At 37.6% G+C, this 23,079-nt stretch overlaps 1 pseudogene; it reads left to right on the top strand.

Moving 5' to 3' along the window:
• The first annotated feature begins 1,738 nt into the window (after positions 1-1,738).
• Positions 1,739-4,049, top strand: LOC116467959 (THAP domain-containing protein 3-like; annotated as a pseudogene).
• Positions 4,050-23,079: the final 19,030 nt, after the last annotated feature.

Here is a 23,079-nt window from a genome sequence, read left to right as displayed (position 1 = left end):
TGGGATTGAGAAATTTTCCAGGAGCCTCCACATTTCCATTGGACACCTGAAAAACTCCTACTTATGTTTCAGTTGCTGAGCCTAAATGCTCTGGAAAGGAGGGGAAAAGTACATGAATTTCAGCAGAGGCTTAGATGCAGGAGAAAACTGGTCTATCTGAAGAGTCTCACTATCTCAGTGAGGAAGTCACACATGTGAAGACTTCACCAACAAAGAAAGATACTAGATGTGGGTGTCTCAGCAGACTCTAAAGAGTTAGATGCTGACATTTTGGAAGCAGTAAAAATGGTATATATTTAAAAGATAATGATGGTGATGATTAAGGACTATAAGCCCCACCATCACTACTACCATCACCACCATAGCTCCATGGAGGTTATTTAACCCTTCAGGTCTTAGACAAAACACCAAAACTCAATGAAGAAAACAAAAACAAACTCTGACTACAACTAAAAAAAAAATTAGATTGGTTAACTTTCTTCTAACATGAATTATGTTACATTTCAACCTCCAGTTTAAATAAGGACTACAGATAGAATTTAAGTTTAATTATTTTTAAAAAAATGAAGCACATAAATTTTTAGAGGTTTCCTTTATTATTGGAATTTTAGTAACTTTATCACTATTAGTAGGTTTTAACACAAGATTTAATAAACATGTTCTTTTTAAAGCCTTATTTGACCATAGTTCACATATTAACTATTTCAGAGTCAAATATAAAAGGCCTATTTTAGAATTAGCCAGCTCCCTAAGGATGTAGTTGATTTTCATAATTTTAAATGTTATAATAAAACATATTTGTCATCTGTTTCTTGAGATATGAATATAAACTATCCTTTTACATTCACTTATCTTCATGCATAAAGGTTCTTCTTAATCATCTTTCCCCAAGTCCTGCTGTCACAGAGATGGAAAATGACATAAAACATTTTTAGTCTCCACAGGTCACTTAAAATTATCAAATGACCTAGAAGTAAATCAGTGTTGTATCACTAAACCCAAGGAGTCACTAACTTTTGTTTTAGCATAATGAAATAATATAATTTACTTTCCTTGCTTAGAGTACAATAAAATTCACTTATCTGACATATTGGGAAATGTCTCATTTATATTTTTATTTTCTTGGTTTTATGAGCACACAATTGAGTTACAGAAGACAATAAATGGCCAAAAATAATTGTTTTCAAACTATTCATAATGATCCTTTAAGAAGTCAGAATAATGTACAAGACAAAGTTAACCCTAGACTGCATAATGCAGCAGGCCACTGTCTTTACCCTCTATGTACTTCCTCCCCCATCCTTGTCTACCAGTTTTATTTTTTTTTATTTTTATATTTATTTATTTTTTGAGATGGAGTCTTGCTCTGTTGCCCAGGCTGGAGTGCAGTGGTGCAATCTCAGCTCATTGCAACCTCCACCTCCCAGGTTCAGTGATTCTTCTGCCTCAGCCTCCCGAGTAGTTGGGATTACAGGTGCCCACCACCATACCTGGCCAATTTTTGTATTTTTTAGTAAGGATGGGGTTTCACCATGTTGGTCAGGCTGGTCTCGAACTCCTGACCTCAGGTGATCCACTCGCTTTGGCCTCCCAAAGTGTTAGGATTATAGGTGTGAGCCACTGCGCCCAGCCCCAGTTTCCTAGATTTTAAAAGTACTTCCAGACTTTCCACTATAGCAGATCCTGGGGAATACGCCAAGGTTTTGATCTTCTCCTTTCTCAATTTATATAACTTAGTATGTCTTCAGGATCTGCTCAGAAACAAATCGCTTTTCCTAAGATCCCAATGGGTAAGAAAATGCTGCCTTTCTTTGCTGAGATAATGTTTGCAATTCAAGTGTTGCCTTGAATGAATTTTACAGGGACCCGTGGCAAAATACTGTAGGGCAAACTTTATAAATACAGACCTACTTTTTCATTTTGTTTCCATTTTCAATTAAAGGATCAAAAAGTAGTATGTGGAATACTAGCAAATAATAGTAAAATAATATATAGCTTGTACTTTTACCATTGAGAGCTGACAGCGTGCTGGCAGTTCTCACAGCCCACGCTTGCTCTCGGCTTCTCCTCTGCCTGGGCTCCCACTTTGGTGGCACTTGAGGAGCCCTTCAGCCTACTGATGCACTGTGGGGGCCCCTTTCTGGGCTGGGCAAGGTGGGAGCCAGCTCCCTCAGCTTGCAGGGAGGTGTGGAGGGAGAGGTGCCAGCGGGAACTGGGGCTGCGCGCCACGCTTGTGGGCCAGCTGCAGTTCCGGGTGGGCGTGGGCTTGGCGGGCCCCCCCGGACTCAGAGCAGCTGGCGGGCCGGCCCTGCCGGCCCTGGGCAATGAGGGGCTTAGCACCCAGGCCAGTGGCTGCGGAGGGTGTACTGGGTCCCCTAGCAGTGCCGACCCACGGGCACTGCGCTCGATTTCTCACTGGACCTCAGCTGGGTCCTTCCTTTCTCACCGGACCTTCCCGCGGGGCAGGGCTCGGGACCACGAGCCCATCTGGAGGAACAAACAACTCCAGACGTGTCTCCTTAAGAGCTGTAACACTGAGAAGGTCTGCAGCTTCACTCCTGAAGCCAGCGAGACCACGAGCCCACTGGGAGGAACGAACAACTCCAGACGTGCGGCCTTAAGAGCTGTGACATTCACTGCGAAGGTCTGCGGCTTCACTCCTGAGCCAGGGAGACCACGAACCCACCAGAAGGAAGAAACTCCCAACACATCCGAACATCAGAAGGAACAAACTCTGGACACGCCACCTTTAGAACTGTAACACTCACAGCGAGGGTCCGTGGCTTCATTCTTGAAGTCAGTGAGACCAAGAACCCACCAATTCCGGACACATCATGACATTATTTATTGCAGACTTTTTCTTTTCCAGTGAAATTATGTACCAAATATTCTCAAACCTAGATTTATTGCTTCTTTAAACATTTAGAGAACAACTTTGAATACTTATGTCAAACGATATACTTTTCCAAAACGATCCCACAAGTTGTACATATATTATGAATTAGACTAAGTAAAATGTCACAAGATTGAAAAGTTCTATTTTAAATATAAGTGTTAGTGTCTTAAAATAGTATTTGTTAGTATTTACTAGTTGTTTGAGAACGGCAGGCCTTCATAAATTAATTTACTCATGTCTTACTTTTTTCACAGGCTTTATTTTTTAGCTACCTAGCCTTAGAAAGATAATGCTGTATTTAAAGAAAAAAAAAACACTATCTGTGATAAACCTATAATTTATATCAAAAAACTATTTTCTATGGCTTAGAAGATAACAAAATAAATACCTCACGCCCCGCCGCCGCCATCTTTATTACGGGCAGCCGGGCCTGGCTCCAGACGCCGAAGTCGTGCGCGCCTGGCAGTGCTGCAACCACTACAGCAGCCGCAGGAAGCAGCTCGCCTTCCACCTCAGGTGAGGGAGAACACAGACCCTGCCAGTGAGAGAGGAAACGCCAGCTCTTCTCAGGAAGAAAAGGTCCTCCCTGAGGCGGGGGCTGGAGAGGACAGCCCTGGGAGAAACATGGACACTGCGCTTGAAGAGCTTCAGTTGCCCCCAAATGCCAAAGGCCCCCTAAAACCGATCTCGCCACGGAGGCCGCAAGCAGCAGAGGCTGTTGGCCGGCCGGCCGGCCCTGCAGGCTTGAGAAGGACCCCCGACAAGCAGCCATCTGATCACAGCTATGCCCTTTTGGACTTAGATTCCCTGAAGAAAAAAACTCTTCCTCACTCTGAAGAAAAATGAAAAGCTCCAGAAGCGCTTGCAGGCCCAGAGGCTGGTGAAGCGAAGGATGTCTAGCCGCCTCCGTGCCTGAAAAGGGCACCGGGGACTCGAGGTCAGACTTGGGCCAGAGCAGCAGAGCTGAGCCCCACAGGCTCCGGACGCAGTGGCGGTAGTGGCACCAGGGCCGGCGGGACTTTGGAGTTCTGGCTGTGGACATTTTTGTCTGCTGTGGACACTGAGAAAGTTGGCCGTGAGGACTGCTGGGCGGGGAATTGAGACAGTAACCAAGCTCCCTGGCTAGAGCCCCGACGCCGTCTGGGGGACGTTTAGAGGCATAGCACTAGGAGTGAGCATGACAAGCTTATCCTCCCATGGTAACAGAAGTGCTGATTCTGATTCTGGACGCTGAGGCTGATTCTGACGCATGGTAACAGAAGTCCTGATTCTGATTCAGTCCTGAGGCTGATTCTGGACGCTATCCTTTCAGCACGCGCAGAGCGAAGGTCGTTGGAAGTACCAGTATGGGAGATGCCCCTCAGGGAGGAAGCCATGTGAGGGGGCCGGCTCTGTGGCAGGTGAGTGGGTCCCCTCCTCCATCAGCCTGGACAGCCGCTCGGGGTTCTAAGGAGTGACTCCTGTCCTGGCCTGGTGTGAGTGGGCAGTGTAATAAAGTGTCTTTCTATTAAAAAAAAAATACATTGAGGATATATAGAAATGCGGATACAACACCCTCCTATCAAAAGTGAAAAACAAATTTTAAAAACCCACAAAAATCTACATTAAGCTCAGTAACTAAAGGGTACCAGAAAAACAGAAAAAAAAATTAACTCTTTAGATAAAATGTTACTAGTTTTAACATTTAAACTTTATCTCAAACTTAACATATCTAAAAAGAAATTTTATTTACCTCTTGCACACTCACCCACATCTGTTCCTTCTTGCCTTGCCCATCTTGGAAAATGACATTAGGTTTTCCATTGTTATTTAAACTTAAATCCTATAAACCATTTTTGAAAATGTTCAGTTATACTGTATATTCAATTTCTCAGCAAGTTGTTTGTTTCATCTTCAAAATATTTCCTGAAACTGTGTTTTCTCATTACCACCATTGATTCTGCCCTTTTCCAAATGACCGTCATCCTTCCTAAACTAGGCAATGTCTTCTTAATGACATAGTTTCAACTCCTTTTCACCTACTGACACTTTTCCACTCAGCAGCCGGACTGATCATTCATAATTGTACATCAGATTACACCACTCCTCCACTCAGATCTCTTGAGCCTTCTTATCTACTCACAGCAAAAGGCAAATTTTACCACACCAAGGAAGCTCTGCATGACCCAACACATGCCTGCCCTTCCAGCCTTGTCTCCCATATGGTTCTCGGTTATTCACTTCATTTGCCACACCTATTTCTGACTTAACTTTTGATAAGCTAAGATGGCTCTGATTTCAGATTTTGCACTTTATTTCTTCTTTGCCAGGAATGTTCATTCCCCATAAAGCTCATTTTCTTACTGTATTCAGAGTTCTATTCAACTATCCTCTGTGGATCATACCATGAAAAATTCTCTAGCCTTTGCTCTGCTTTGTTTTCTATAAACAATTTATTGTCCTATTATCATATTTTTCTGTATTTGTTTAGTTGCTTATTATTTGCTCCCTTGGCAAGGACATAAACTGTTTGAGAGATTTGGCTAGTGAGTCCTTCTTTGTTTCCTCAGAAACAAGGAATTACACATAGTAGGTGCTCATTAAACATTTGTTAAATAAGTACACTAACAAACAATTGCAGTAGACATTGCCTCTCTAATGCATCAGAAAGTTTCCAGGCCTACAGGCTTTAATTTCAGTACTTCATAGAAAAGTTAATTTGGATGGGAGTAAATATTTTATTATATTTTAATCTGCATGTTTTATCTTTAATTTCAGGTGTAGAGAAAACATATTAGTATTTATTTCCAAAAATGTATTTTGTATCATCACTTCAATACAAATAATGGTCAGTAAGAGTGATTCATTTTGTTAGAGGAGAGGATAGATAACATGACTCTAGAGATGAAAATGCTGGGTATAATATTTATAAATTAGGTTCATTATCTGATAAATATAAAACCTGAGGATATAAATTTGAAAAATTCTGCAGTATATGGAGGAACTTTAGCATCAGCAGGCAAAGAAAAGTCAACTTCTTGTTAGTATTTGGGGGAGATACATGTCAGTGTTCCTTAATAACCAAAGTATGAGATTTAAGTCCAAATGATGTAAAGTGTAAAAACACAACAAACACCACAAATCGATTTTCTCAGTAGGGGATCATTTTGCCCACCAGGGAATCTTCAACAGTGTCTGGAGACATTTTAGGTTGTTGCAACTTGGAGAAGCGTGCCACTTGGCATTTAAAGGGGAGAGGCCAGGGGTATTAGTCCATTTTCACACTCCCATAAAGAAATACCCAAGACTAGGTAATTTATAAAGGAAAGAGGTTTAATTGACTCACAGTTTTGCATGGATAGGGAGGCTTCAGGAAACTCACAATCATGGTGGAAGGCGAAGGAGAAGCAAATGCATCCTTCTTTATAAAGCACCAGGAAAGACTGGACAGCAGGGAAAATCACAACTTATAAAATCATCAGATCTTCTGAGAACTTCCTCAGGATCACAAGAACAGGTTGGAGGAAACCATCCCCATGATCCAAACACTTTCCACCAGGTCCCTCCGTCGATATGTGGGAATTACAGTTCAAGATGAGATTTGGGTGGGGATGCAGAGCCAAACCATATCATTTTACCTCTGGTCTCTCCCAAATTTCATGCCATTTTCACATTTCAAAACCAAGCATGCCTTCCCAACAGTCCACCAAAGTCTTAACTCATTCCAGCCTTAACCTAAAAGTCCAAGTCCAAAGTCTCATCTGAGACAAGGCAGGTCCCTTCCGCCTATGAGCCTGTAAAATCAAAAACAGGTTATTTACTTCCAAGAATCAATGGGGGTACAGGCATTGAGTAAATGTTCTCATTCCAAATGAGGTAACTTTCAGGCTAATGAAAAAGTCAAATGCAAGCTTTGTGAAGCTCAAAATCAGTGACATTTTGAAATACAAATGTTGACAATTATTCAAGGATTTGTAAATATGAGACAAAAGTTTACATTTGGAATTTTCTAATTGACTCAACATTATTTTCCTAATAATTGTTTTGGTTAAAGACTGAGGAAGGGTAGAGTTGACAGGCAAATCTATTTCAAGAAGAATCATCATTCTGAGGTTTAACTAGGGGCTTACTGAAACTGTTTAAATTATATAGAAGACAATATATTTCTCATTCCCTCTATTTCTCTCAGTATTAAGCAGGAGTCATGGTGATTTTTCAGTTGTTCTGTACTCGTATTTTGTTAAAACAAGCAATCTGCGAAGATGCTAAAGGAAATTTAAGATTTTTCAAACTGAGATAGCAAAAAGGAAGGCATAATATGGCACTTATGTCCTCCCATAGGATTGATACTTTGCCTTTTAAGCAGTAGGAAACATGTTAGATTCTACTCTGTCAATTTCTGACAAAGCCTACTTATACATTCATCATTTAAAAATAATTGTGGATTACTAGTAAGTTCTTGGCACTGTGCAAGATGCTGATAAAACAGAAAAGAATAGGAAAGGATCCACATTTTCATAGGCATCGTAATCTCATATAGATTCCAAGTTAGTAAATCATATTTGCATGATGATGCGATAGGTACCGTAATAAATATAATGCAAGTAGAATAAACACAATGAAGAAAATCTGATCAATCCCACTTGAGAATGAGTTGTTAGGAACACAGAAAGTTTCACAAAAAAAAGGTGACATTTGAGCTGAATTTTGAAGAACCAAAAAGATTTTGCAAGATGTAATAGAAAGAGACGGGAATTTTAGAATGAATAAATGTAAGGAGTACCTATTATACTACAGGGGCTTATAATTGAATTGAATATATTGAGGACACAGAGTAAAATACAGTAAAAGCTTATTGGTGGTAGGGGAAGGAAATGACTGATAAGTGGAACCCACAATAATAAAAATGTAAGTTAAAAAAAGCTAAGGTTTCCTTTGAATGTAATGTTTCTATAGGGGTCAATAATATGAAGCCTAATTTGAAATACATTATCCCCTAATTTTAGGTGTGAAGACTGTAGAAGCATTTTCACCACCTTTACCAGGAGCCTGTCAAATATTAAACAAACAAAAATATAATCACATAACATACAACACTTTACTGCTGATTTCTGTGTGACTTCTTAGTAAAGAATTTTCTTTATGCACTGGTGTTAATAGTCTGATCATGTATTTTAAGAACAGAGAATTGCATTTCTAATATGTCATTGAAAGCAATTGTGAGGTAGTTTCAGCCTGTTATCTTCTGAGATATTATAGGATTTCTTTGCATTAACCTGTTTGCAATTGAGCTAATACATTTTGTTACCTAGAATTTCACAGATCAAATGCACACAGTATTTTATATTATCTCTCAGATTTACTAATATAATAAATGACTAGTTTGTCTTCAGTCATAACACATATATATAACAAATTTTGCGGGTACAAAATGTACTGTCTCCAAGTATAATACTGAGGTCAACTTCCAGGTTTAACAAGTTAGTTTGTGCTCTTTCTCCAACCTCTAAACTCTTCTCTGTATGTCCAAGTTTTGGGTTTGTGGGGATGGGTGCCAGTCTTAAAGGTACGATGATGATGGTAAACTAACAAAGTAGGTGTTTTAACCCTCATAGCAGGTTGTTTGTTGCTATTGCATACTCAAAAGATGGAGATCTAAGATCACTATTGAAATGTAATTCTCTAAAGAGTGTCTCCATTTTGTTGTTTACCTTAAACTGTGAATGTCCTGCTCTTGTTTTCCTAAAAATATGAATGGAAATTTGCATTTATGAATGAAGGATTGTTAATGCTGATAATCTAGCAGATGATCCTTTGCTATTTTGTTGTTTTAGTATTTCTTCGGAAGGCCTACTCACATATAAAAGAATGACTGAGAACTCTTCATCTGTCTGCAGAGCACAACACAGGGAGGGTTTCATCTTAAGCTGAGAGCAGAACTGCTGACCTTAGCCATGACTCAGACAGACCAATAAGGAAAGTTTTGAGGGTTGTCAACATTCATACTTGAAGCAGCAGATTTTTCCCAGGAAGATATTTTAATTTATTAAATTTATCTGATAGAAGATAATCCATTGCACTATAGGAGCTTATCATTGAGTTGAAAGCATTGAAGGACACAGTGAAAAGTAGTAAAAACATATCGTGGGAGGGGAAAGGAATAGCTGGCAAGTGGAACACAGTAAGTAGCAAATAGGCAAGATAATCTGTACATGGACTTTACGTTTTTGAAGCACTGCTTTAAATGCTGTGTCAGAAATACGGCATAATGAGTGCTGTCTGTGGGCTCCCAAACTCTCTTCCAGAGGGTCAGTGCACCTTTCCCTGGCTGTTGGCTCATAATCCCCCCTCTGCCAGAGCATTACCCTCACCTGAAATGAAACTGTCTCTTTGAGGAGTTTGTATAGTAACCACAGCCCAGTAACAGACTGACTCGGGGATGTACACAGCCTGTTTCCCACTCCTCTTGCCTGAAGGTGGAACCCTAACTCTCATTCTGAGAGCACTTCTTCAATATATCACTTTTAAAACAATGACCATCTATGGCTCTGCTTTGGGATCCTGACTTGTGATGGTTCCAAAAGTGATCCTCGGAAGCAGATTTTAAAGATGGTGTTCTAAAAGTAGATTACTTGCTGTCAGGATGACAATAAAGACCTCAGTAAAATAGATGAAATATCAATAGCACCTGGAATGCTGTAGCAGTGTGATTAACTACAACAGGCTGCTTATGGAAGGGGATTCTCTAGGTCAGGCAATGTCTCTAAAGTTTCAGAGGTGTGATATAAATAATAATTATAAGGACTGTGGAATTAGATGTTTGTTGCTAAGTGCCGTTGATGTATTGAAGAGAATAAATTAGAGACACATCTATGATCATCCTTGTGGGAGGGGCAGAAAGCCTCCTTAGAGTTTCTGTAAGAGATTCCTGTTGCCCATAGCCAGAGGACAAACAGTGCTGAAGACCAAAGACAATACCTAATTATAAGAATGGAAGATCTGTAAAGAAGGTTGAATTTTAAGGTAGACAAGCATCTGATGCCAAAAACAGAGCCTTAATAAGGAAGGGGAGGGATCCTGAGACTTCAGATTGACAAAACTAGGTAGATGTATTTAAAAACCTGGAATTATTGGATCTAATTCTTAGCCTTAATATGCAGCCTATGCTACCTCCCTGCTATAAAGAGGCCTCATATGAAGCAGGTACCTCACAAAACAATGCTTACCCTCCTTGGGATCTGCCCTCCACCCAACATAATCATTCATAGAGAAATAATGTTTAAATTTTTCAAGCAAATTTTGTTTCTTAATTAGATTTTGGGGCAAAAATTATTTGAGTAAACAGAATTAATGTTTAAAGTGCAAGAATCACTATGGGAAAGCTGATCTTTGTTTATTATACTTAGCATGAACCATGTTAAGCATGGCAGTATTAAGGAAAACCTTACTGTGAAAGTGCTTGGACTTCTGAGAGAGGAGATGGATTATATGCTAGAGGAACTGTAAGACCTGGCTAATATGTATCAGTAGGTAAAAGGAAAATATGACCAGGAATGTAATCTGAGACTGCTGGATCAAAGGAGACAGATCATCAGCTGAAAAAAATGGGTTTTCTGTTATGGAAGCATCCTCTCGTGACAGGATTTAATACCCTGGCAAGGAGCTTGGAAAGGAGTGTTAATATACCATTTGTCTGGATCTTTTAATCTTGGAAAACCAAATAGCCCATGCCAACTAAAGTAGAAATGCCAGAAATCTGTGACAGATTGGCGTAAAGAATAACAAAGCTCTAAGAATTGGGTATACTATACTATATTATACTGTACTATACTATACTGTACTGTACCGTACTGTACTATATTATACTACACTGCACTATACTATACTGGGTCCACCATGAAAAAAACCCCGGAAACCCACAGATGACTATTTCTCAAGATGAAAAGAAATATGTTTGTAAGGAGGTCACCAGAATCACTAAGATGAACAGTAGTTGTCCTCTCTAAGACAGGGCCAATTGGAGGAGATGTCATAACATGCCCATGAACCCATGTATTAATAGAATGTCAGGATCCAATAATAGCAAATGGTGACAAGGTCAGAATGGTAGTCAAGACAACCTGGCTCACTGTGATCTGTGGAGATGCTAGTAGAACATGATAGTTCCAGTTCAAGATAGATAGGCAGCCAACAAAAGTATACACACACAAACAGTGAATAAGCAGAATGCCGAAATCAGAGAAGAGTCAACATCCTACTTTCTTGACCTGAACTAATGCTCAGAAATAGAACTTACTGACTGAAAGAGACATGGGATCTCCAAGAGGAAAGACCTTGCAACAGAGAGTAGATGACAGTTTATGCTGTTGGTGCCTTTTCCAGATCCCCTTCATTGGGCCTTTATCCAGGTGTTGGGAGTGATGATTGCTAAGGGTACGCTGCTGTCCCTTGTACAGAGCACTGGCTTTGGAAGAAAGAGAGCTGCCTTTCTCAGGAGATTATGAACCCCTGATCCTGGGGCTATCAGGGTTACTGACTGCCTGATTTAGGGTACAAAGGGCTGGCCCTCTTGTGCCAAGGTGGAGCCACCCTTGGGATGCAAATGATGCTCCAGAATTGAGCTAGTCTCCAGCTGAGTCCACAGCCTTGCTTAGCTTTCTTTCCTTCCCCTATCCTGTTTTTCTCTCCCCCTTCTCCCAGAAGTTTACTGTCTCTGAATTACTTCCACAAGTTATTTCACAAAACTCATTATTTCAACTTCTGCTTCTAGAGGACTCACTTTGAACCATGTTCAAAGCGAAAACCCTATATGCATCTAGGAGGCAGGAGAGGACTGATGGAAGATTTTTGCATCCTAAGTCCTCCTCTCAGTGCTTGGCATAAAATTGAGGAAGAGTAAAAACAATCCTGGATCTTCGGGTTGCTACAGTGACCAGAAATTAGAGCTTCTTTGCTCCATTGTTTGTAAAACTGAGATAATATTATGGGGTATATGACATAGTACATCCATGTATTATTAAAGTATTCATTGTAGGGCCTGGCTCAGAATAAGTATTTAACACATGGAAGCTATTTTTACTGTTTATTTTTAATAGCTGTTAGGTATTCTCTCTTCATGAGACACATAAGATTTAATCTTACTGAATTATTGTTTAGTAATTATTATTGCTAACATTAAATGAATGTATATCTATATAATAGGTACTGTCTTAAAGCATTTTTTGTACATCCCTGTGATCTTTTCAGTTACTCTATGAGATTAGTATTATTCATATTTGTATTTTGCACATGAGGAAACTGAGGAATGAATGGATACATGGCTTGCCCAATTTCTCAGAACTGGTAAAGAGTGGAGATGGAAAGATAATCCCAAATTCTGATTCCAGAATTCACACTCAATGACCACACTATGCTGCCTCATTGCCATTAATCCTAAAGACAACACAAACAACATTTAATAAGTAACTAATTTGAATACTTGCTATAACAGCATTTCAAGAGAAAATATAAAGATTTTTTTCTGCCTTAACGCCATCATTGTTCTTTCAACACTTTTTTCCGAGTATTTAGTCATTCGGATAGACTATATTTGGAAAAACTGCCAGTAGATACCTTTTATTTTTACTCTTTGGTTCCTATTGTAATGCAAAAGTGGTTTGGATAGAAAATGTGTGACTATTCTGTTTTATCAGAGGTAATTTGAAAACAGCTTGGTGCAAAATCTGCTTATAAAATAAGTCATACTTTTTTCTCTATAGAATTTGAACCTTTACACACTGATTCTTATTGTGAAGATTAGCTTTTAAGAATTATTGTATATTTTGATTTGTAGGGAATTCTTTAAATAATACAGAAAAGAAATGCCTTCTTTGAGTTATGTCTTTTTAAAAATTCATTTTGATTTTAGAAGCCTCAAAGCCTATAGATTAAATGATATAATTCAAAATACATTTGTGGTCAATTTCATATAATCAACATATTTTCCTAGTTCTAAGTAAAGTATATTATTGGAGGCATAATTGTAATAATAGCTTACTATGTGTAACTTCCATTATGCTAAGCAGCTAACCTCCACAGCAATGCTGGGAGGAATTACTATGACCCCCCGCTCTACAAATAATGAAGTCAGGAGCCCGAAGGTGCGAAACCAGCCACGTTCACACAGCTACTAAGGGGCAGAACTGAAACTGGAACACAGGAACTATAGCTATCAAAGCCCATTTTTATTTTAATCAATATGTTATACCATTTCCTTGGAGAGGCAAGTCAGAATCACTTGATTTTTGGAAAATGCAAGACATGCAGTAGACATATGGAGAAGTAGTGAGTAGGAGAAAAAATAAATCTGTTCTCTGATAATTATGCTGATTGACAGGATTAAAAGTTCAGATAAATGCTTGTGATGATTGGGCAAGCTTCTTTCCCTTGATTTGTTTTAGAATATAACTTTGAATGTCCAAACATCCAGTCAGTTCAATTAATAAAAATTGACCAAATTGTTTTCATTATTATTATATAGTTTTTAAAGAAGGGACAAGGGCAGTATGAAAAGAATATTGTGTGGGAGTCAGACAGACATAGATTTGAATTACAGCTTTGTACCTTAGGATAATTCCTAATCTACTGCCTTATTTTCCTTTCCTATAAAATGAGGATAGTATTGCCTAAGATCTATGGCTGTGGAGGAGATGAAAGATTATGCACCTGGTATATGATAACCATTGTTAACATCATTATTAGCCATATTTTTATATAGTCTTTATGACAACAAAATTACAGGGGTTCGGTGTTTTTTTTTATGCTAATAACATTATGCCGTACAGCAATCAATCTTTATGATCTTAAAGGTAAGTTGATTAAAGGATCTAATTAAAATAGTCTCCATGTTACTTTAGTACCTGGAAGGGTATACTTAGTATCATAGGGCTGTTGTACAAAGGACCACAACCTAGGTAACCTAAAACAACAGAAATTTATTCTCTCACAGTTCTGAAAGATGGAAGACTGAAATTAAGGTGTTGGCAGGACCATGCTACCTTTAAGCCTCTATCGGAGGCTCCTTTCTTTCCTAGTTTCTGACAGTTCCAGGCATTCTTTGGCGTGTAAATACATCATTTTAATTGCTGTCTCCAATGGTCATGTGGCTGTCTTCCCTGTGCTATGTCTAAATTTCCCTCTTCTTATAAGGACACCAGTCATACTGGATTAGAGTCCCACCTTACTCCAGTATGGCCTCATCTTAACTGATCACATCTGCACCTACCTTATTTCTAAGTGAGATCACATTCACAGATAATAGGGTCGGGGGGTGTCTTCAACATATCTTTTTGAGGAACACAATTTGGTATTATAAAAGTACTTAAGTCATTTTTAAAAATTCTTGTCAAAGTAATGATTCTATTTCAATGAATCTGGCACTTTTCCTAGTAAGAGCAGTCTTGGAATCAAACCAACATGGAATCAATCCCTCCATTTTCATTTCTGCCTCATCCCCAGACTCCTCCGGGTGTTATTGTGGCTGTAGGCTTCCCCCAGACCACATAGTCTTCTGATTACTACCTTGCATCACACCTTCCATGGACAATTCTTTCATTTGGCATGGACAAGAATATTTTTGCCCAAATTATTCACTTGTTTCTGAGAATTAGAAACAGTTGTGATTGGCCGGGCGCGGTGGCTCACGCTTGTAATCCCAGCACTTTGGGAGGCCGAGGCGGGCGGATCACGAGGTCAGGAGATCGAGACGGGGGCAGAAGGCTGAACCGGATGCAACCGGGATCCGCACTGCACTACCGCCTGGCGACAGAACTCAAAAAAAAAAAAAGAAACAGTTGTGATATTGTGACATATTCCAATGTCTAGAAAAAGATTATTTATGAAGAGATATTTATTCATCTTCAAAATAATAACTTATAGATGATCAAATTATCCAAAAATTGATCAGTTTTCTGAAACATACAAAATGCTCCGACATACTGATATTTATTAGGTTTGGAATATATTATGCATCTGCATGCATACTGTAGGGTATAATATTGTTAAACATAGAGCTCAGTAATTTTGTTATGAAGCAGTGTCTGTGTCCGCAAAATTTCCTGCTATCCTTGTTTGATATCATTTTCTTATTTACTGTTTGTACATGGTGTGACGTAGCTGCATATCTATTTATAGCTCCTATAAATTTACCATATTGTTATAACTTTAGTACAGACTACTAAGCAGTGGCTCAGATAATTTTTATACTAAAAATAATTTCAAAACTAATTCTGGAGTAACTGAAGATTATTTCTTATGAAAATAAACCAGAGAAAACTTTTTTTTTGGCTTATGTTCAAATTATATTTTTGTCCCGTCAAGCATTTTTAGTGCCAAAGTGCCAAGTGGACCATTTTTTTTTTAAATAAATTCATCCAACAGATATTTAGTGGCACCATGGCAAGCATTTTGGAGTTAAATAGATGCATACATGGGGGTCCTGGCCTCAGGGGATAAGATTCTAGGAGAGGGAGAATATGATGAGCCAAAGTACAAACAGCTATCCACCACAAGACAGGGTGAAACCAACGTTATATAGAGATACGATGTGCTAGAAAGGATTGTCTGACTTTGCAGATGAATGAAATTTCTAGAGAGGTGAACACCAGGAGGTGGCAACAGCTTGGACCCAAGTATTCATTGAATTCATCAAATAGCTATGAAATGGATTTTATGGGCAGTCATCTTTGCTTAGTGCTGAGGTAAACACAGAGATGAATTGGAAGAACTTACTCTTAATAAGTATACAGTTTATACAAATATGAAATTCAGCTGAAATAATTATAATTGAAGAAACAATCTTTTGGAGACTAGATTCATATCTAGTTTGGCCAAAAAGATTTAATTCACCAAATGGTAAGTGCAATTTCCCGTTTCATTTGCCTATTGTATCGTAGCCTAGATTTGATATGGTATAATTAAAGTTAGATGGTTTCAGTTTATCATACAACTCTAGAATAATATGTATTACCCAAAAATAGACTGTTTGCTTTATCTCTATTTATAGTTCATTTTGTCTTCTTAAATGTAGTTCATTGTGGCAGATTTCCTTGATTTCTATGTTCCTTATTTTTCTCTCATTTTCCAATAATATCTAAGCCATCATACTCCAATACCACTGTACAGAGTTAATTTATTTCTGTAAAAACTTTGCTGACAAATCTGTATTATTTGGCATTTCTCACTGTAATTATTTATTTATGGTTATTCCTTGTGGGATATATATTTAGTCTCATATGCTAAAATATTTTCCAAAATGTAAAATTATGATTCACAAATAATAAAATAAACATGTATTGAATATTTTTATTTAACTCATCAATTAATGAGAGGCCAGTAAATGTTAACAGTAGTTCAAAGGAAACTCCAAAGAACAAACATAATATAGGCCACAGAAATACAAAAATGAATTTGCTAATAGGTGCAAAACTAGTCAATATCCACAAAGTGGAAATTGATTTTAATGTCAATGGGTGAAATTTTTTCTCTATGGACAAGAATTATTTGTTTTACCATTAGTTTTTTATAACTTACAAAATTTCAAGACTGCATCCAAGAGAAAGCTCAGACCTTTATAGAATTAGTTATCCTTACAAGGATCTGCTAGAAAATTCTTGCATTTCCATTGATATTAATCTTTTTGACAAGTTCAAATGTTTTAGAGGTTTTCACAAGGACCCATTTGTCTTTAATACCTTTTGTGTTAGCCAATTAAAAACTCCATTTATCCCCTTTCCTAATCATGTAATTAGGATTCTACCTAAAATAGGTGTAGTATAGCAAAAAAGAGCCTTTCAGGTGGGACAAAAATTTGGGTTGGAGTCCCAGCTCTGTCATTAAATGGTTATGTAAAATTGGGCAAGTCTTACTTTCTTTGAGCTGTATTCTTTTTTGGCTGTAAAGTTAGGATGATAATATGTACTTTAAGAATGCAAGATTAAAAACAGAAAATGGTTTGTAAATTATAAAGTGCTATCTAAAAGTGAATTGCTGTTTTTATGATATTTACTGCCAGGTTTTCTCCACAGATGTACATTGCCTCAATTTGTTTTGTCCACTGCTCTACCATTAATTAGATTGCTGTGAGAATGATACCTTTCTGGAAAGAAATAAAAATAACAAATACGTCTGCATTTAACCTTATTTTTAAAACCATAATAATCAGAGAATAACTATTTGCTGTCTTGGAAGTTTATCCAACCTAAACAGCTGCATTAAATCTTTAGATATTTCTTTTCTTTGTAGAAGAGTTCATGCAATAAGCTATACTTTTAAAGAAGTCTAGTTCTCTAGCTTAATGTGTGCACTAAATAAGGAGCACTGGCATAAGATTTTCATTCTGATCTTCTACTTTTGAAAATATCTCAGTGATGAGAATAGTTTTTATATTATTTTTCTTTCTGTCAAGTTTAATAAAGGTCTGCACAGCTCTACTTTATTTAAAGAAGGAAATAGATTTATAATCTATTGTATATCTGCTAATTTCTATAAAATGCACTGTTTCAATACTGTATTTTTTTTATTTTTTAGACAGGTACTAATGTGAGAGGTGTAGAATTGATAATATTTTACAATTTTTAATTAAAAATGTAAAGGCTCGTGAAGCAGAAGACCCATGTCCTATCTAGATGAAATAGTTTTGCAGGCTTTCACCTACATTAATCTTTTCATTATAGTGATGAGTTGGAAAAGAAGATTTGATGTGAGAATCATTCAAAAGCAAATAAAAGAGGAAAAAGCTGATGAAGAGCAAACAGTAAGTCACTGATTAGTTTGAAAGCTTCCTTTTTGTCATAATATTTTAAAGTTATGAATTGCAGTATGTTCTTTTATTATTCTCCTTTCTCCCCTGCATACCACATCTATGCTATGTTTTTCATTATTGACAAAAAAAAGGGTAAGAAAGACCCAGGAAGTTGAAATTTTTAAATTTGACTGATGAGGGAAAGGCATCTTAAATATTATTCAGCGAAATAGTAACAGAGAAGTGGTAAGAAAGAAGTTAGTGAGAAACAGTCAATCACTGCTCTTTCTTCAGTGGATCCTAAGTGCTTGTATTACGGAAATAAGGCCCAAATTTACCCCACATTAGCTTAGCTCTCCTGGACAACTGCCTCAACTGTGTTATATTAGTAAAGTGGAGGAGGGCAAAAAAAAAAAAAAAAAAAAAAAAAGATTGCGATAGCATGTAACACAAATGTTCACTTTTGCCTCAGATTTTTAGCAGATGTTCCAAAAGCCAATTTAGTAATTGCAAAACATCCTTATATACTTCAGTGAAATGCCAGATGACCTGTGAATGATATTCAAATACATTTTGAAGCCAGTTTTACAAGCTGAGACTCATCACTCACCACCTGTAATAAAGATGATGGCATGGAATATATTGGAGGTTTGATGAGGCTGTTGAGAATCTGTTTAGAAACAATAGTCAGTGTGCAGTGTACTTTTATGTTCTTTTGGGAAGGGAAATCTGGTTGGGGTGGGAAAGTCAGGGAAGTTTTGGCATAAGCTACACTCAGAAAATTTCAACATCCCATGCCACACACACAAATTACATGTGAGCTAAAACACAATATTGGGAGTTAATTTGTTATTTCATTGTTACGTCTAGGTTTTTTGCTAAAAGGTAATTAAGTAAATTCTTCTTCAGCCTTCTGTTTCTAGCAGCCACATAAGACAATACTTTTTTATCATACAAAAATCCATACATAAATTATTATGAGTATTCAAAGACTTATTTGAAATGTCTAGAAATTGATAGGGATTCAGTAAATATTTATTGAATTTATAAATTGATGTCAGATTTTAGATAGAACTCAAAAACTTACAGCAGGGGATTCGGGAGCATCTCACTAAGGAACTTGTCCTAAGGAAGAAAGAGCCAGGGATGATGGTGTTAACCTTATAATAAAGTAAAAAACCTCAGGCAAGAATCTTGAGAGTGTTGGCTGCTTTCAGAGTCCATACTAGCTATCCTGGATCTATATCTGGGTCCTGGGAATAAAGGGGACTGAAAGAAAAGTCTTATTTAGCTCTAAAATGCATTGCGGGGGTGAGGGGTCCTCTAAAAGAGTACAGTACCAAAGAGAGACCTATTCTCCCTGACCGCATCCTTTTCTGTCTTCTTGCCTTGATCTGGGGTGTCATAAATCTATATGAAGCTTTGGCAGTTCAAAGGGTCAGAGAGACCCCTCAAAGAAAGGTACAGTAGGCCTTGTTGAACAGCTGGACTGACAGGCCCAAGTGAATGAACACCCATGCCCCTGGAAACTGTGCATCAGAGGAGAAAACAGAAACTTCCTTTGGGCCTGGCTGGGTATTCAGTGACCATCAGATCATTTCATTTGGTAAGTGTAATGTTGAGTATAAGCATGGCTTGAAGAATTACTGGGGAGTTAGCAGCAGGCTGAAATCAGCAGATTTTTGAAGGTACTGGCATAATATGCATACCTTGTTTAAAGTAGACTTATACCTACCCTACAGAATGGTGTTTAAAGTAGACTTATACCTACCGAAGGGTGAGAAATGAAGGAATGCTATTAACAGAGAATAAGCTCATTTATTTAAGGTTAGATTGAATTTTCCAAGTCTCTTGAAGAAGTAGGGAGATCAGTGCAGCTGAGTTGACCATATGAGGATTTATTTTAACAGCATGGTAGTGAGTAAATTAGTCATTTGTGAGTGCCATCCTTCTATAATATTAGCGTGGTCAGAAATCTATTATGTTGCAATTTCTAGTTCCACAAAAAAGGATTTATATGGCAATGAAACCCTGAAAACACAGCCTATCTGTATCTGATATGCCACTAGGTAGTTTAAAAAAAAAAAAAAAAAAAAAAGGAAGAAAGACCTAAAACAAAACAAGCACCTATGGCTCAATGCCCAATCATTTTATTTCCTTGGATAAAGCTGTTGGATATGAACACCTGCATATTTTCCAACATGATCTCATTTTATAATGAGCCTTTGGTGAGTATATTGTGGTTCCAGGTGTCATTGTCTTTTCATTCTTTGGCATCCAGAAATGTAGCATTTGCATGACAAATGATCACATTGGTTTTGGCAGTAAAGGGCCATTCTGCTGTGGGAAGATATGCAGAAAGGGACCTGCAGTGAGGCTAGTTTAAGGTAACTCTTATTTGGTTGGCTAGCTTCTTTTGGACTTTGCTGTTCTATCTGTGAGGTAAAGTCCCTGGTTATATCAGTTCACATTGCAGCTGTGGCAATAAATGGTAAGCAAAGTAGTTGCTGCTACTCTTTGAGTTAATCTGCTTTTTTGTTAGTCATCTAGCAGATACTTCTGCTATATAAATGGAACAGACTGTTTGTGAAAAATGTAAAGTGGATAAGTGATGACACATCTTAACATTCCTCTAGTTCAAGTATTTATGAAAATTGAAATATAACTCCCAATAAAACTGATTAAGTTTTGCAAATATGTAATCCACCCCTAATACTTGTTTTTTTTTTTTCCCCCAAAAGTCTGAACTGTAAGTTGAGGGATAAAATATGTAGTTAAGAGAAATGGTATTTATAAATCAGGTAGACAAGTAGACTCTTCTCCATCTCCCACTTCTAAACTATTACTTTGCTTTGTAAACCAAAAAGTATCTGAGACAAGTCTCAATCAATTGGTTAAGAACGTGCCTGCAAAACATCCTCAGGAGGTTCTGACAACATGTGCCCAAGGTGGTCAAGTTACAGTTTGGTTTCATACATTTGAGGGAGACATAAGACACCAATCAATACATGTAAGATGTACTTTGGTTTGATAGGGGAATGCAGGACAACTTGAAGCCAGGAGTTGGTGGGGGTAGGTGGAGTCAACGATTTTTCTGATCGGCAATTGGTTGAAAGAGTTTATTTAAAGAGATGGAATCAATAGAAGTGAGTGTCTGGGTTATGATAAGAGGTTGTAGAGACTAAGGTTCTCATTACGCAGATGAAGCCCTTATGTAGCAGGCTTCAGAGAGAATAGATTGTAAATGTTTCTTAACAGACTTAGAATCTGTCCTATCAGGTTTAAGATCGCTGTTTTAACGTTAATACTGATCAGCTGTGTCTGAATTTCAGCGGGAGAAAGGTATAATGAGTCTTGTCTGACCACCTATTCCCATCATGGCCTGCACTAGGGTTTCAAGTTTACTTTAGAATGCCCTTGGCCAAAAGGAGGAGTCCAGTAAGTTGGTTGGTAAACTTAGAATTTTATTTTTGTTTCACAGCTTCAAAATAATCACATGGAACAAAAATTGTGTGGAAAAGATTTATTTAAAAACATTCTTTTGGTCTTTCATTAGGTGTCTAGGAAGGTACGTGTGACTAGATGAACAAGAAAAAGGCAAAGCAAAATAGATTGAGACATGGGTGAGAGTTGGAATAAAGAAACTTTAAAAGCTACATTTAAAATCACAGGAAAATAAAAAATGCTCAAGCTGAAATCCTGGTTAGATGATACTGTTTAATACTCATATACTTGTTGACAAAAAGAGTCAAAGTCTGTAAAACATTTGAGGAGATTTATTCTGAGCCAAATATCTGTAACCAATGGCCTATTACACAGCCCCAGGAGATCATAAGAACATGTGCCCAAGGTGGCCAGTCTACAGCTTGGTTTTACACATTTTAGGGAGACATAAGACTTCAATCAATACATGTAAGATGTACATTGGTTCCATCTGGAAAGGCAGGACAACTGGAAGCAGGGACTTCCAGGTCACAGGCATTTCAAAGATTTTCTAACTGGCAATTGGTTAAAAGAGTTATCATGCAAATACTTATTATCAGACAAAAATAATCTGTTCTATCAGCCTGAAGGTCTTTGTGTTGATGTTAATGCTGGTCAGTTGTACCCAAATTTCAAAAGGAAAGTGGGTATAATGAGGCATGTCTGACTCCCCCTTCCCATTATGGCTTGAACTAGTTTCCCAGGTTAATAACTTTGGAATGTCCTTGGACCACAGGAGGGGTCCATTCAGATGGGTGAGGGGCTTAGAATTTTATTTTTGGTTTACATACTCATGAAATAAATCTTACTAAATTCTCACGAAGTGCAAGAATGGTGTTAGACGCTGGAAGTAAATTTCCTGTCCTCTAGGAGTGTATGAACTTGTTGAGGAGAGAGAAGTTTTACACATATGATATAGCTGCCAACTCTAGTTTTTTTATTATCAAAAGAGAGATTCTAAAATGCTCACAGAGCAGGTTAAGTGCCTTTGAGAATTTATTTATGTACGAACTTAGGTAAAGTCTCACAGATTTATATTTCCAACTTCTTTTTTAAAGTTTCAAGTATTCAACTGTATACTCAATACTTCCACTTTCATGTTTCAAGGGCACATACTATTTAACATGTTTAAAAACTAACTCATTATCTTATAACAAAAAAATAGCTCCTGTTTCAATGTTTTCTATCTCATTAACTGATCCTACTATAAATCCTGTTACAAGAAAACACAAGTCTTGTGTTCCTTTGAATCTTTCTTCCTCACCCATATATCCAATTTACACCAATTCTTGTCTCATTTAACTGCTAAGTATCTTAAATCTGAGCGTATCTCCTTCCCAAGTGCTGCCACTCTATTCAAAGCTAAAATTTCTACAATGTGGATTCTGCCATTGGCCTAGCAACTTTGGCTCTCCCTCATTCTTTCTCTATCCTGCTGGCAGAATGACTTTTTCAAAATGCAGTTTATATGTTATTTCTCTAAAGAAAAAGCTTTCAGTGTCTGCTATGCTCTTAGGATAAAGGTCAGATTCCTTAATAAAGCAGATAGGTTCCTTTAGGAACATGTGACAGAAAAGGTAGCCCAAACTAGCTTAAGCTACGAGAGGATGTATTAGTTCACACAATACAAATCTAGGAAAGTGGATCATTTCAGGCACAACTTGAAGCAACTGTTCCCCTTTCTCCTTCATCCAGCAGAGCCGAGAGGAGCCTGATTCTCCCACTAACCCTCATTCAGTGTTAATAAGAAATAATTACTTGCTGTTTTAAACCAAAAATATTTTTAGTACCCCTCTTCCAGTTTAACCTAGATAAACCTGAATATAGAATTTGGTATCCAAGCAATGGGGTGCTGCTAAAACAAAACACCAATGTATGTGGCATTTGCTACAGACTGGAGGAAGGCAGTGAGGACACTAAAATAGTATGCTGGAAAAAGAGA

The sequence above is a fragment of the Hylobates moloch genome, unplaced genomic scaffold (genome assembly GCF_009828535.3).
Source record: "Hylobates moloch isolate HMO894 unplaced genomic scaffold, HMol_V3 SCAFFOLD_5, whole genome shotgun sequence".
Taxonomy (NCBI): Eukaryota; Metazoa; Chordata; class Mammalia; order Primates; family Hylobatidae; genus Hylobates; species Hylobates moloch.
This window is presented reverse-complemented; position numbering and strand designations above follow the sequence as displayed.